This window comes from Salmo salar, chromosome 21 (genome assembly GCF_965601325.2).
Source record: "Salmo salar chromosome 21, fSalSal1, whole genome shotgun sequence".
Lineage (NCBI taxonomy): Eukaryota > Metazoa > Chordata > Actinopteri > Salmoniformes > Salmonidae > Salmo > Salmo salar.
Window position 1 is genome coordinate 56,865,114 of NC_138311.1, and position 16,792 is coordinate 56,881,905.

The 16,792-nt window shown below is 42.7% G+C and overlaps 1 protein-coding gene across 4 annotated transcripts in view; it reads left to right on the forward strand.

Annotated features, from left to right (window-relative positions):
• The window catches only part of LOC106582537 (ras-associated and pleckstrin homology domains-containing protein 1), a 185,767-nt gene that overhangs the window by 19,303 nt on the left and 149,672 nt on the right, over positions 1-16,792 (forward strand). The window contains exon 1 of one of the 4 annotated variants that reach the window (XM_082967250.1): positions 12,444-12,915. The exons of the other annotated variants lie outside the window; for them this stretch is intronic. The gene's annotated coding sequence lies outside the window, so the exon portion shown is untranslated. Of the gene's footprint in view, positions 1-12,443; positions 12,916-16,792 lie in introns of those variants that run through there. 4 annotated transcript variants of the gene reach the window in all.

The window sequence follows — 16,792 nt, forward strand, 5'->3', positions numbered from 1 at the left end:
GTGATGTTGCTGGATGCAGGCCTTGCTCTGTTCTGCTCTGTTCTCAGTGAATGCATACAAGTCCATGAACTGTGGCCAAATTCATATATATATTTTTTTTAATGAAAGTGAGCCTTTTTTGTCAAAAGTAGTATCGGTTTTGTGTACTTTTCCACCTACAACATTTGTGATCATTTTATACATTCCACAGCTGCTCACGATATGCCATTTATATGGAGCTTGATGTCAGTTTTATATGGTGGGACACTGAGCTGGTGCGAAAGTTGATAATTATGTATATCGCAGGTAAAGTTAGGTCCCTGGCTGCACTTTATACAGGACATCAAGGGAAGTGGGCACCGAATGCCACCGTTTTCTGGTAGAACTCAGCAAAAAAAGAAACGTCACTGTCAACTGTGTTTATTTTCAGTAAACTTAACACGTGTAAATATTTGTATGAACATAACAAGATTCAACAACTGAGACATAAACTGAACAAGTTCCACAGACATGTGACTAACAGAAATGGAATAATGTGTCCCTGAACAAAGGGGGGGTCAAAATCAAAAGTAACAGTCAGTATCTGGTGTGGCTACCAGCTGTATTAAGTACTGCAGTGCATCTCCTCCTCATGGACTGCACCAGATTTGCCAGTTCTTGCTGTGAGATGTTACCCCTCTCTTCCACCAAGGCATCTGCAAGTTCCCGGACATTTCTGGGGGGAATGGCCCTAGCCCTCACCCTCCGATCCAACAGGTCCCAGACGTGCTCAATGGGATTGAGATCCGGGCTCTTCGCTGGCCATGGCAGAACATTGACATCCCTGTCTTGCAGGAAATCACGCACAGAATGAGTACTATGGCTGGTGGCATTGTCATGCTGGAGGGTCATGTCAGGATGAGCTTGCAGGAAGGGTACCACATGAGGGAGGAGGATGTCTTCCCTGTAACGCACAGCGTTGAGATTGCCTGCAATGACAACAAGCTCAGTCCATGAAATGCATGCTCTTCAACCGATCGCTGCCTGCACCTGCCTGCCCGCCCGTCCAGCATCACTACTCTGGACGGTTCTGACTTATGTGGACAACTACAAATACCTAGGTGTCTGGTTAGACTGTAAGCTCTCCTTCCAGACTCGCATCAAACATCTCCAATCCAAAGTTAAATCTAGAATTGGCTTCCTATTTCGCAACAAAGCATCCTTGCATTTACATTTACGTCATTTAGCAGACGCTCTTATCCAGAGCGACTTCACTCATGCTGCCAAACATACCCTCGTAAAACTGACCATCCTACCAATCCTCGACTTCGGCGATGTCATTTATAAAATAGCCTCCAACACTCTACTCAACAAACTGGATGCAGTCTATCACAGTGCCATCCGTTTTGTCACCAAAGCCCCATATACTACCCACCACTGCGACCTGTACGCTCTCGTTGGCTGGCCCTCGCTTCATAATCATCGCCAAACCCACTGGCTCCAGGTCATCTACAAGACCCTGCTAGGTAAAGTCCCCCCTTATGTCAGCTCGCTGGTCACCAGCAGCACCCACCTGTAGCACGCGCTCCAGCAGGTATATCTCCCTGGTCACCCCCAAAGCCAATTCCTCCTTTGGCCGCCTCTCCTTCCAATTCTCTGCTGCCAATGACTGGAACGAACTACAAAAATCTCTGAAACTGGAAACACTTATCTCCCTCACTAGCTTTAAGCACCAGCTGTCAGAGCAGCTCACAGACTACTGCGCCTGTACATAGCCCATCTATAATTTAGCCCAAACAACTACCTCTTCCCCTACTTTTTATTTATTTATTTATATATTTATTTTGCTCCTTTGCACCCCATTATTTCTACTTTGCACATTCATCCACTGCAAATCTACCATTCCAGTGTTTTACTTGCTATATTGTATTTACTTTGCCACCATGGACTTTTTATTGCCTTTACCTCCCTTATCTCACCTCATTTGCTCACATTGTACATAGACTTATTTTTCTACTGTATTATTGACTGTATGTTTTGTTTATTCCATGTGTAACTCTGTTGTTGTTTGTGTCGAACTGCTTTGCTTTATCTTGGCCAGGTCGCAATTGTAAATGAGAACTTGTTCTCAAATGGCCTACCTGGTTAAATAAAGGTGAAATAAAAAATAAAAATGACTCGGGGGGGGGGTATGAATACTTTTTTGTTAAAGAAATATTTCTCTATTTAATTGTCAATAAATTAGCAAAAATGTCTAAACATGTTGTCCCTTTGTCATTATTGTGTGTAGATGGGTGACAGTCTATGTAACCCATTTTGAATTCAGGCTGAAACAACAAAGTGTGGAATAAGTCAAGGGGTATGAATACTTTCTGAAGGCACAGTAAATTCTGAAAACATTCAATGTTGAATCGTCACAGCAGGACAAATAGGTAGTGGAGAGTAGGATAAATATGATAAATCGGGCCCTCACGGAATCCAGGCATTGAAAGGGAATTAAAAAATGTATTGACCTTTAGTAGGGAATCCAGCTAGTAGGGAATCCAGCTAGATGTATTGACCTTTAGTAGGGAGTCCAGCTAGTAGGGAGTCCAGCTAGATGTATTGACCTTTAGTAGGGAGTCCAGCTAGATGTATTGACCTTTAGTAGGGAGTCCAGCTAGTAGGGAGTCCAGCTAGATGTATTGACCTTTAGTAGGGAGTCCAGCTAGATGTATTGACCTTTAGTAGGGGGTCCAGCTAGATGTATTGACCTTTAGTAGGGGGTCCAGCTAGATGTATTGACCTTTAGTAGGGAATCCAGCTAGATGTATTGACCTTTAGTAGGGAATCCAGCTAGATGTATTGACCTTTAGTAGGGAATCCAGCTAGATGTATTGACCTTTAGTAGGGGATCCAGCTAGATGTATTGACCTTTTAGTAGGGAGTCCAGCTAGATGTATTGACCTTTAGTAGGGCGTCCAGCTAGATGTATTGACCTTTAGTAGGGAATCCAGCTAGTAGGGAATCCAGCTAGATGTATTGACCTTTAGTAGGGGGTCCAGCTAGATGTATTGACCTTTAGTAGGGAATCCAGCTAGTAGGGAATCCAGCTAGATGTATTGACCTTTAGTAGGGAATCCAGCTAGTAGGGAGTCCAGCTAGATGTATTGACCTTTAGTAGGGAGTCCAGCTAGTAGGGAGTCCAGCTAGATGTATTGACCTTTAGTAGGGCATCCAGCTAGATGTATTGACCTTTAGTAGGGCAGTCCAGCTAGATGTATTGACCTTTAGTAGGGAGTCCAGCTAGATGTATTGACCTGTAGTAGGGAATCCAGCTAGTAGGGAGTCCAGCTAGATGTATTGACCTTTAGTAGGGAGTCCAGCTAGTAGGGAGTCCAGCTAGATGTATTGACCTTTAGTAGGGAATCCAGCTAGTAGGGAGTCCAGCTAGATGTATTGACCTTTAGTAGGGCATCCAGCTAGATGTATTGACCTTTAGTAGGGAGTCCAGCTAGATGTATTGACCTTTAGTAGGGAGTCCAGCTAGATGTATTGACCTTTAGTAGGGAGTCCAGCTAGATGTATTGACCTTTAGTAGGGGGTCCAGCTAGATGTATTGACCTTTAGTAGGGGGTCCAGCTAGATGTATTGACCTTTAGTAGGGCGTCCAGCTAGATGTATTGACCTTTAGTAGGGCGTCCAGCTAGATGTATTGACCTTTAGTAGGGCGTCCAGCTAGATGTATTGACCTTTAGTAGGGCGTCCAGCTAGATGTATTGACCTTTAGTAGGGCGTCCAGCTAGATGTATTGACCTTTAGTAGGGCGTCCAGCTAGATGTATTGACCTTTAGTAGGGCGTCCAGCTAGATGTATTGACCTTTAGTAGGGGATCCAGCTAGATGTATTGACCTTTAGTAGGGGGTCCAGCTAGATGTATTGACCTTTAGTAGGGAGTCCAGCTAGATGTATTGACCTTTAGTAGGGGATCCAGCTAGATGTATTGAAAATGTATTGACCTTTTTAGTAGGGAATGTATTATTTTGCTGCAGTTTATCATAAGACATTAACAAAATGCATCAGTGATTTTATGTTTCCTGCAACTTCCTGAAGTGTGTGTGTCTGTGTGTGTGTCTACCACTGTCTAGCCGTTTGCGATGATGCTTTTGAAAACGGCATCATTGTCTTCTGGTAGATGGATGGGTTTTTTTTCCCCCAAAAACCTCCAATTAAATGTTAACAACAAAGTAGCCTGTGCTTACCTGGCAGAATGATATCATTAGTATTTTCATCTAACCATTGGGTATTTGTTTTGCAAACTCTACCATCACGTGTGCTACAAAACCCCAGCTAAACAGCCTCTTGCCAGGTGTTCACTGGAATTAAAGGGTAACTACCCCCAAATATCTACATTTCTCAGGTTTTAAACCAGACATCAAATGGTCTCCTGATGTGGTTTAAGTGTTGTAGTCGACTTAACATCCAGTTGTTTTTTTCTTTTCTTTCTCCATTAAAGTGTGTGATTTTTTTTTTGTGTTTTTTTACAATTTAATTTAATTTAATTTTTCAAGATAATGTGGGCTATTTTACAAAATATCTTGCCCGGGGGCTCCTGGCTGGCTGCTTTTTCTATTTGGCTGGCTACTCTATGTACTTGTGGAAAACACTGGTCAAGCTAATCAACCCCAGTGGATTTTTTTTTTTTTTTTTCTGGCCCAAGGCGTCTAGCACATCACAAGTAGAAAGTTGTTGAAATGAAAAGAAAACAAATATTCACTAGAAGTGAACTTCCATCTATAGCCTGGGAGAGGGGCAGGCAGTCGACTGGCTGACTAGGGTCAATTAAACCACCATTTCTTTCAAATAAAAAGCCTGAGGGGAGAAAATGCAGATTTATTATAAAACATTTTTTTTTTTAATAAAGCATTACTACTTGTTTTTTTTCAGCACTGATGCCAGACTCTGATACAACTTGCTTAGGCAGGGAATTAAAGGAATTTCCACACTTTCCAAAATGTAGACCTCGCACCTGCATAGTCACAGAACATGGAAAGTAGCTATTATTCAGCTACTGTTTAGCTACTATGCACCTATTTCTCAATCGCCTGAACATCTGCCAATGAGCTACAGCTAGCCTTGTCCCAGGGCTGATTTTTCATCATAGCAAGATCTGAAAGTTCTGTAGAGAACCAAGGATTTGTTCTATTAAAATAATAATAATAATAATTATTACTCAAAGGTGTTTAAAGGGTGCGTGTTTGTCTGCCAGCGAGAGAGAAATGGATAAGAGCAGGTTCAGGGTCAGCCACGCAGCTGTTAGAGGAGAAGGCAGTGTAATACATTTTCATGAAGAAAAGCTTGTAGGGAGAAATGTTTAATGTCTCTACATTTATACAAGGATTAGTGTTAATCTGTTTGGTACATCTAATACATGCAATAGGACAGTGATCACTGAGTGCCAAAACATTCAGGGGATGGAGGTGCCCAAAGCTTACCCATTTTTGCATACCTCACCATACCGGGTTAGGTGTACTGTATGTTGTAGCTTAGACCCTATTGTACATAATCTGAAGTGTTTGTTGTGCCTGTAATCGGGTGAGACACAACCTGCTCTTGAATACAGGGTGGTATGGGAATAACATTTTAAATTCCACACATCAGAGAATGTTGACTTGAATGAGAACATCATTTGTATATTACTTACAGTCCTCCATTAGGAAACCTAATTTGAAATCATAGAAATACAGATACTAGAACGTCAACTTAAATGGGAATGTCTATTCAACGGTCATCTTTGTGGTAGTAATTGGAAGTTAAAATTGTCTATTCAATTTTAAATGTCAACGGTGTACCAGCTAAATTGCAGTGGTCTGAAAGGATAGGTCCATTCTATTATTTCTATTTCTATGCTCGTAATGACACCCAACCTTTTATTCAAGATTATACCGTGTCTCAATCTACGGCGGCCACAACGCATACACCTCCGATGTAAATGAGGGTTTAAGATACAATATATGCAAAAAAACAACACGTTTTTAGAGATTTAAAAAAAAAAGTATTTTTATTTATTTATATTTTATTTATTTATTTATTTACTTGTCCCAGTTGCATCAGTATCAACAGATGCTATTCTGGCGTAGGAGGCGCAGTAGCGGTGGGTAGGAGGCGCAGTAGCGGTGGGTAGGAGGCGCAGTAGCGGTGGGTAGGAGGCGCAGTAGCGGTGGGTACTATACTGGTATAGTGAGGTGGTGAGGGATCCTTCCACTGCTTTCATTACAACCACACAAGGAGGTCAAAGGCAGGTTGGCTCCCAGCTTGGTGAGTTCACAGCTAGATACCCCTGGGCGAGGGCCTGGGGGCGAGGGCCTGGGGTCGAGGTCCTGGGGGCCCCATGTGTTTGTGGAAGCTGAGACACTTTTTTTATTTTATTTTTATAAATGACTGATCCCCGTAAAGCTGAGATGCACCGGCTCTTTTCATGTGTTAAACCACTGGTGTTAAGTTCCTTCAGCAAAAAGTGAAGAAGAACTTTAGATTCTTGAAAATAAGGATCTTTTGAAATGTTGTTCATTCCAAGCTAGCTAAACCCTCGTCTTAAACTCAGGGCAGTGAGAGAAAAAGGCTCAGGAAGGCAATTCAACATGTTTAATTCACTCACTGACTTCATCTGAAAGTTTCAGTATTGATTATTTTAAACCCAAGAGCACGTTTTAGAACAGTAATCTCCCTAAGAAATATGCTAACATGATTGCCATTGCTAGCTAGATAGCTAGCTAAAATGGTTGCCTAGCAACAAACATCTTAACAAGGATTTGTAAGATGGTATTTGAGAAGTTCGTAAGAAAATCATTAAATCTTAAGATATTGTTGATGAATTGCACTTACAAACTATCTTTATGAAGTTTTTTTTTAAATTTTTCTTAAGAAGCTTTGTTTTTGCTTAAGAAGTGTTTTTGTGAATCTGTGCCCTGTCACTTCCTGTCTTTTATCATTTCCAGGGTATACATGGGCCCGTATCTCAGCCCTGTCACTTCCTGTCTTTTATCATTTCCAGGGTATACATGGGCCCGTATCTCAGCCCTGTCACTTCCTGTCTTTTATCATTTCCAGGGTATACATGGGCCCGTATCTCAGCCCTGTCACTTCCTGTCTTTTATAATTTCCAGGGTATACATGGGCCCGTATCTCAGCTCTGTCACTTCCTTTCTTTTATCATTTCCAGGGTATACATGGACCCGTATCTCAGCCCTGTCACTTCCTGACCACAGTCCCACACGCGTCTCCCTGCTAACCGCTCAGGACACCTAACACCCTATTAGGCTTTTATTACTAAAATCACCACAGGCTAACTATTGTTAGCATCGCCATCGATTTAAGCGCCTTATCACATGGAATGCATGTGGTAGTTAGCAGGCTGTTTGTGTGTGTGTGTGTGTGTGTGTGTGTGTGTGTGAAGACTTCTAGTGAACATCCCCACCTAGGTCTTTGACCTATGACCTAGCAACCCAAATCCCAAGACTAACACATGGGATTCAGGGCGACGTGCATTGGCTCTCTGCTGGAGATGCTCAGTGAGCCTTATGACTGTCAACAGTACTGTTAAAAAGAGGATGCTGGCTCAGATTACCAATCAACATCCACGATTTCTGCTTCAGATAATGGCTTGCCTGTGCTGTGCCTGTAGCAGTGTGGGCTTTGTCTGGGATTTGATGTGTGATTAGAGGCAAGCTTTGCTGTTGTGTTGCGTTGTCTGCCTAGCCGGTTAGCCCGCTGGTTAAATGGGCATTTTTAACCCTTAAAACCTCTTGAGGATACCCTAGGATAGGGGGCGCCACAGCGCATTTTGAGAAAAAATCGTTCCCATTTTCAACGGCCTACTAATCATACACAGAAGCTAGGGCATGCATATACTTATTATATATGGATAGAAAACACCCTAAAGTTTCTAAAACTGTTTGAATGGTGTCTGTGAGTATAACAGAACTCAAATGGCAGTCAAAACCCCGAGACCGATTGAAACAGGAAGTGGAATTCAGAATTGTGGACTCGACTTCTCATCTTTCCCTATAAATCACACCGTTAACCATGGTTCAGTGAGCACTTCCTATTGCTTCCACTAGATGTCGCCAGTCTTTTCACAGTGGTTTGAGCCTTATACAGTCGAAACTCAGTGAATGAGACTCATTGGAAATTGGTCACAGGGGATGGGCCATCACCATTATGACGCCGGCGGCCATGTCTACCCCCACCTTTGGAAACGGTTTGAAAGGCAATGAAATCATCCCCCTCGAATCTTATTGGCTCTCTTGGTGTTACAGGCCCTGAAGATTAATGTTTTACAACGTTTGACATGTTTGAACGAACCTACAGGCGGGAGAATCTAATTTTATCCGGAACTTCAGCCCTGCGCTTGGAGAGAGCCCTAGGACGTGCTACCAACAGCAGGCTAATGGAACGTGAAGTATGGACTTTTTCGACCGAAAATACATCTGTTGTGGACCTGGGATTCCTGGAAGTGCTTTCTGATGAAGACAACTAAAGGTAGGCGATTATTGACAATATTATACAAGATGAGATGTGACATGCGATTGTTCCAAGATGGCGCCGAGCTCTGTATATTAGCTCATTTTCTGAGTATCGCATCTCCTTTTATCGCAAAGTGTGATTACCCAGTAAAGTTAATTTAAAATCTGGTATGACAGGTGTTCTCAAGAGATATTCATCTATAAATGTTAGATTGACAATATAAATTTAAAAAATCGTTATCGGATAGTAATTTAGGGAATTGTAGCATTGTTTACCGGGACGCATTTGAGGGGAAATTCTTTAGTCAACGTCAGACGCCGATGTAAAATGCTGTTTTTATATATAAATATGACCTTTATTGAACAAAAGAATGCATGCATTGTGTAACTATGATGTCTTAGATGTGTCATCTGATGAAGTTTGTAAAAGGTTTGTGCTGCATTTAGCTGTTTTTTGGTTATTTGTGATGCAAGTGGTTGGTCGGAAAATGGCTATGTTTCTGCTTTTTACGATGGACTCATCTAACATAATCTAATGATTTGCTTTTCCTGTAAAACCTTTTTGAAATCGGACGACGTGGGTCGATTCAGAAGAGGTGTATCTATAAAAAAAATAAAAAAAATATAATTTTTTTATGCTAATTGGCGATATGATTTTTCGCTGGATTTTGATCCCGCTGACGGGATGAGACGCTGAAGAGGTTTTAAACTCTTAACGGTAGAACAGCCTCCTGGTGATTTATCATAAGGCCTACTGTAGATCAGCCTCGTGATTTATCATAAGGCCTACTGTAGAACAGCCTCCTGGTGATTTATCATAAGGCCTACTGTAGAACAGCCTCCTGGTGATTTATCATAAGGCCTACTGTAGAACAGCCTCCTGGTGATTTATCATAAGGCCTACTGTAGATCAGCCTCCTTGTGATTTATCAGAAGGCCTACTGTAGAACAGCCTCCTGGTGATGTATCATTAGGCCTACTGTAGATCAGCCTCCTTGTGATTTATCAGAAGGCCTACTGTAGAACAGCCTCCTTGTGATTTATCATAAGGCCTACTGTAGATCAGCCTCCTGGTGATTTATCATAAGGCCTACTGTAGATCAGCCTCCTGGTGATTTATCATAAGGCCTACTGTAGATCAGCCTCCTGGTGATTTATCATAAGGCCTACTGTAGATCAGCCTCCTGGTGATTTATCATAAGGCCTACTGTAGATCAGCCTCCTGGTGATTTATCATAAGGCCTACTGTAGATCAGCCTCCTGGTGATTTATCATAAGGCCTACTGTAGATCAGCCTCCTGGTGATTTATCATAAGGCCTACTGTAGATCAGCCTCCTTGTGATTTATCATAAGGCCTACTACTGTAGAACGGCCTACTGGTGATTTATCATAAGGCATACTGTTATTTAGTGTTGCTCCTTTGCACCCCAGTATCTCTACTTGCACATTCATCATCTGCACATCTATCACTCCACTGTTTAATTTGCTAAATTGTAATTACTTTGCTACTATGGCCTATTTATTGCCTTACCTCCTTATGCCATTTACACACACTGTATATAGATTTTTCTACTGTATTATTGACTGTATGCTTGTTTATCCCATGTGTAACTCTGTTGTTGTTTGTGTTGAACTGCTTTGCTTTATCTTGACCAGGTCGCTGTTGTAAATGAGAACTTGTTCTCAACTGGCCTACCTGGTTAAATAAAGGATTAGGGTTTTATATATATATATATATATATATATATATATATATTTAAATACCTGGTTAAATAAAGGTGAAATAAGATACTCTGTCACTCCCTTTTTATACCCTATATTTGCCCACATAATTGATTGTGTCCAAATTTGCCATTTTTATTTTTTCTTCATAGGATTCATGTTATATTAAATATAGTACCTTGTATCCCATTTGGTCCAAACATTTTTTTCTAACAATGAGTTAGACATGAGGAATCTAATGAAATAGTCAAAAGACACTCCCCCCGCCCCCATTTGAAATCAATGGTTTTTGTTTGGTGTACATTTTAAAGTGTTTCAGCGTAATTCCGTTACCGTGGAATTTACATTTACATTTTAGTCATTTAGCAGACGCTCTTATCCATATATATTATTTTTTATTAATTTAATTTTTCCTGTGTGCATTCACTACTGTAAGTCGCTCTGGATAAGAGCGTCTGTTAAATGACTAAAATGTAAATGTAAATTCCACGGTAACGGAATTACGCTGAAACACTTTAAAATGTACACCAAACAAAAACCATTGATTTCAAAGTTGAGCAAACCGTCCTACTGTAGCTACCGGCTGTTTATTTCCTTCTTGGCTCCATTGCCGTGGCCTTGGGCCTTCAGAGACGATGTCTGGTTTCTCCGTTTAGACAAAACATTCTGCAGACAGAGACTGCTGGTCTGTCAGGGTCCCCTGTTTGTATGTAGCAGACAGACTACTGGTCTGTCATGGTCCCCTGTTTGTATGTATGTAGCAGACAGACTACTGGTCTGTCAGGGTCCCCTGTTTGTATGTAGCAGACAGACTACTGGTCTGTTATGATCCCCTGTTTGTATGTAGCAGACAGAGACTACTGGTCTGTCATGGTCCCTTGTTTGTATGTATGTAGCAGACAGAGACTACTGGTCTGTCATGGTCCCCTGTTTGTTTGTATGTAGCAGACAGAGACTACTGGTCTGTCAGGGTCCCCTGTTTGTATGTAGCAGACAGAGACTACTGGTCTGTCATGGTCCCCTGTTTGTATGTATGTAGCAGACAGACTACTGGTCTGTCATGGTCCCCTGTTTGTATGTAGCAGACAGAGACTACTGGTCTGTCATGGTCCCCTGTTTGTATGTATGTAGCAGACAGAGACTACTGGTCTGTCATGGTCCCCTGTTTGTATGTATGTAGCAGACAGAGACTACTGGTCTGTCATGGTCCCCTGTTTGTTTGTATGTAGCAGACAGAGACTACTGGTCTGTTATGGTCCCCTGTTTGTATGTATGTAGCAGACAGAGACTACTGGTCTGTCATGGTCCCCTGTTTGTTTGTATGTAGCAGACAGAGACTACTGGTCTGTTATGGTCCCCTGTTTGTATGTATGTAGCAGACAGAGACTACTGGTCTGTCATGGTCCCCTGTTTGTATGTATGTAGCAGACAGAGACTACTGGTCTGTCATGGTCCCCTGTTTGTATGTATGTAGCAGACAGAGACTACTGGTCTGCCAGGGTCCCCTGTTTGTATGTATGTAGCAGACAGAGACTACTGGTCTGTCAGGGTCCCCTGTTTGTATCTATGTAGCAGACAGAGACTACTGGTCTGTCATGGTCCCCTGTTTGTTTGTATGTAGCAGACAGAGACTACTGGTCTGTCATGGTCCCCTGTTTGTATGTATGTAGCAGACAGACTACTGGTCTGTCATGGTCCCCTGTTTGTATGTAGCAGACAGAGACTACTGGTCTGTCATGGTCCCCTGTTTGTATGTATGTAGCAGACAGAGACTACTGGTCTGTCATGGTCCCCTGTTTGTTTGTATGTAGCAGACAGAGACTACTGGTCTGTTATGGTCCCCTGTTTGTATGTATGTAGCAGACAGAGACTACTGGTCTGTCATGGTCCCCTGTTTGTATGTATGTAGCAGACAGAGACTACTGGTCTGTCATGGTCCCCTGTTTGTATGTATGTAGCAGACAGAGACTACTGGTCTGCCAGGGTCCCCTGTTTGTATGTATGTAGCAGACAGAGACTACTGGTCTGTCAGGGTCCCCTGTTTGTATCTATGTAGCAGACAGAGACTACTGGTCTGTCATGGTCCCCTGTTTGTTTGTATGTAGCAGACAGAGACTACTGGTCTGTCATGGTCCCCTGTTTGTATGTATGTAGCAGACAGACATACAGTACAAGTCAAAAGTTTGGACACACCTACTCATTCAAGGGTTTTTCTTTATTTTTACTATTTTCTACATTGTATAATAATAGTGAAGACATCAACACTATGAAATAACACATATGGAATCATGTAGTAACCACTAAAGTGTTAAACAAATCAATATTTGTTTTTATTCTTTAAAGTAGCCACCCTTTGCCTTGATGACAGCTTTGTACACTCTTGGCATTCTCTCAACCAGTTTCATGAGGTAGTCACGTGGAATGCATTTCAATTAACATTCTACCCTTTTTTTGTATTCGGCTCTTGACATTATGCAAATCAAATATGTCTACAGTAACAGTTTGATTTAGCTGAGTCAGCAGAAACCAGAGGGGGATAAAGTAGATTTGATATTCAGCATTGAATCCATATGAATTATCGTTCTGCACTCTGAAATAATGAAGTTCCTCTCTTCTGTTCCTTCCTTCAGGGTGATTTTTTTTATTTTTTATTTTTTTTAACCATTAGGTTGTTTCCTGCCAGACCTTAGTGGGCAGTGAGCTTGGCTGGCTAGCTATACTACACCAAAGGTAAGAACTGTAGTAGTACTTTATACAGCTCTTATTCTCTACACACTCGCACACGGACACACACACACAATCCAACCATGGCCCATCTCTCTCTTACTATTTCCATACCCAGCTGTTACGTCCGTATCGCTTTCCTCTTTACTGACTATTTCCACTCTGAAAGATCTCGGTGTTCTGAGAGATTTTTCTGTCTGTGTGGAAAACAACATGCTTCAAGGTCGAATAAATTGTAGGCTCTTCCTGAAGCCTTAGCCAAACCCACAGTACAGTACACCAAGTCTGTGTCCCAAATGGCACCTTATTATCTATTCGGCCCTATGGCCCACTGGGAAAAATAGTGCACTATATAGGGACGAGTGTGACATTTGGGATGCATCCCAATAAATGAAATCCCCAACAGAAACAGGGCAGGTCCAGGAACCTCCAGACTCGTGCCAGGGCTTTAGATAACTGTTCCTGTGGTTTGAAGTGGGACATATGGAAACCAGGCTAGACTGTAGTAGTTGGTTTGGTGGGTGTTGCCCTGTGGCTGTGTTCCTGGAAGCAGAGATGAGCGTGGCCGTCCGCCCGGGCCCCGGGGCGGCGTGGCCGTCCGCCTGCCTGGCCCCGGGGCGGCGTGGCCGTCCGCCTGCCTGGCCCCGGGGCGGCGTGGCCGTCCGCCTGCCTGGGCCCCGGGCGGGACTACTGCTATCACTGATTGGACTGCAGTTCTTCTTCGCTCTCTGCTGTGTCTGTCTGAAGCACCACTGTCATTACTGTATCCCCAACCCCCTGACCAGCTTCGTACACCCATCAATCCATCCCTAGCCCCCGGACCCATCAATCCATCCCTAGCCCATCCCTAGGCCAGAGACGGGCGCCGTAGGGCCAGAGACGGGCGCCGTAGGGCCAGAGACGGGCGCCGTAGAGGCAGCTCTACAAGTGTGGGTGAACAGGATGCAGGGGAAGTTACAGTCTGTTGTTACTGGAGTCAGAGACTGTTAGGGGACCGGATGCAGGGGAAGTTACAGTCTGTTGTTACTGGAGTCAGAGACTGTTAGGGGACCGGATGCAGGGGAAGTTACAGTCTGTTGTTACTGGAGTCAGAGACTGTTAGGGGACCGGATGCAGGGGAAGTTACAGTCTGTTGTTACTGGAGTCAGAGACTGTTAGGGGACCGGATGCAGGGGAAGTTACAGTCTGTTGTTACTGGAGTCAGAGACTGTTAGGGGACCGGATGCAGGGGAAGTTACAGTCTGTTGTTACTGGAGTCAGAGACTGTTCGGGGACCGGATGCAGGGGAAGTTACAGTCTGTTGTTACTGGAGTCAGAGACTGTTCGGGGACCGGATGCAGGGGAAGTTACAGTCTGTTGTTACTGGAGTCAGAGACTGTTAGGGGACCGGATGCAGGGGAAGCTACAGTCTGTTGTTACTGGAGTCAGAGACTGTTAGGGGACCGGATGCAGGGGAAGCTACAGTCTGTTGTTACTGGAGTCAGAGACTGTTAGGGGACCGGATGCAGGGGAAGTTACAGTCTGTTGTTACTGGAGTCAGAGACTGTTAGGGGACCGGATGCAGGGGAAGTTACAGTCTGTTGTTACTGGAGTCAGAGACTGTTCGGGGACCGGATGCAGGGGAAGTTACAGTAGGAAGTCTCCTGTTACAGGATCATTCCCAGTAACACTTCACCTGTTTGGCCTGTTATCTATTTAAGTGATAATGCCCGAGAAGCCGGTGTTTGGGGGACAAAGTCGAGGGCCGGCAAACCGTGCCAATATATTCTGCAAACACCGGCTTCGAGGGCATTATCACTTTTATACAACTGGTTACCAACATATATTTTAAATAATGATTTACTTATTTTCATTAAACATTTTATTTTAATTAATTTATTCATACAATTTCATCCTTCCACAAGATATAGATCCGACACAAATCTAGGGTTGTCCCGTGTGGCTCAGTTGGTAGAGCATGGTGTTTGCAACGCCAGGGTTGTGGTCATTTAGCAGTCTGTACTGGTCGCCCGTGGGAATCGAACCTACCGTAAGTCGCTCTGGATAAGAGCGTCCGCTAAATGACTCAAATGTAAAATGTTTACCGTCTGGTTGTTCGTTCCATCGGTTTGGTTGCCAGAGACGCCACCCAGTCGTTCCGTCTTTTTATTTTATCCCCCCCCCCCCTGTATCTATGGACGAGACCCAGTTGTTCGTTCTAAATGTTCCTCCTTCAACCTTCTTATCCCTTGTTTGCTTGTTTGCTAGCCAACTACAGCTAACTTACAGTCACGTCAAACAGAGCACCCAGAATAACAACAGTCGCTGTGTTTTGTTTAAGCTGTTTTCTAAAGACATTTTATTTGGATACATCCGTAAAAATGAGCTAATGAGGTGTGATTTCACCTGGCATAGAAAATGTGCTCTCTCGTCAGGACGCTGTTGTTCAGAGGAGCTAGCCAACAACACAACTAACACAATCACTTCAAACTGAAGCTGGAAAGACCGCAAACTAACTGCACTACGTTTCGTTTGACCTGTTTTCTAGTGATAGTTCTTTGTATGTATCCATAAAAATGATGCCGGTTCATGATTTTGCCTGGCTGAGAAAAGCTGCCTGCCTGCCTGACTCATCGCAACACGTCCATTACTATGGGGCATAATATCCTGCCCAGGGACTGCGGTTGAAAATTTGCCAGCTGGCTAAAACCTTTTTACTGAAACGTTGATTAATGTGTACTGTCCCGGTACAAATAAACTCTATCTGGATCTTGAATTTGAATATTGAAAATGTTGGAGGGACACTTTTATACATTATGTCTGCTGTTTAAAACTAAATGTTATTCTAAAAGAAATGTGAGATAATGTCTGGATGATTTTTATAGTGGAGATCACGTTTATAAATTGCCTGGCTGGGCTGATGAGACAGTGGATTGTGATGTCAGAGGGAACAGAGTAAATAGGCATTTAAACGTCATAAATGTATGAATGTGGCTCGCTTGGTAGAGCATGGCACTTCCAATGCCAGGGTTGTGGGTTCGATTCCCATGGGGGATCAGTATGAAAAGAAATGTATGCACTAAATGACTAAAATGTAAATGAATGTGTTTAATTTTTTTTTAATTTAACCAATCAGCATTCAGGATTAGACCCACCTGTTGTGTAAGGGGTCAGGGGGCATAATGGGCTTTCCATCATGACTCAAACTTCAATCCCAACTAACAGATTAGTAAGAATGACTCACTCTGTGTTCAAGAATGTCCTTTCCCCCCCTTCATTCAGATTACAACCTCTCACTTTCGGTTATTTGAAAAATGAAATAATCTCCATATATTGCTATTTTTAAAACAAGCCATAGAAAGCTACTTGCAATTTCAGATTAATCTACCAAAAAATACAAGGACTAATATATTATGGTTAAACTCTAATACTAATTCATTAAACATAGTTTTTTGGAAAAAGAAATTCAGGATAATCTCTGTAAATTTATATCATAAATAGGACTGGTGGAGTTGTCATACATGCAGACATTTTCATCATCTAAAATTACAACCAAAATGGAGGAGGCAAGAAATCTGAGGAAAAATATACCAGTTTCATTTAAGGATCAAACAATGTACAGCTGTACCATACAGGTTGCAAAATAGTTGGGAGGAGATTTAGGATGTATTGATTCCATCACAAGTGGCTTATGAACTGATACAAGTTTTTCAATTTAAATTATTATACAAAATTCTTGCGAAGAGACAATCATTTATTTAACTAGGCAAGTCGGTTAAGAACAAATAGCCTACCAAAAGGCCTCCTGTGGGGGGGGGGGGGGGGGGGGGAGGAGGAGGAGGAGGAGGTCCAGTTTTTACAGCACTTGTTTTGGTACTGCCCATATGCTTTTTTTATTTATTTG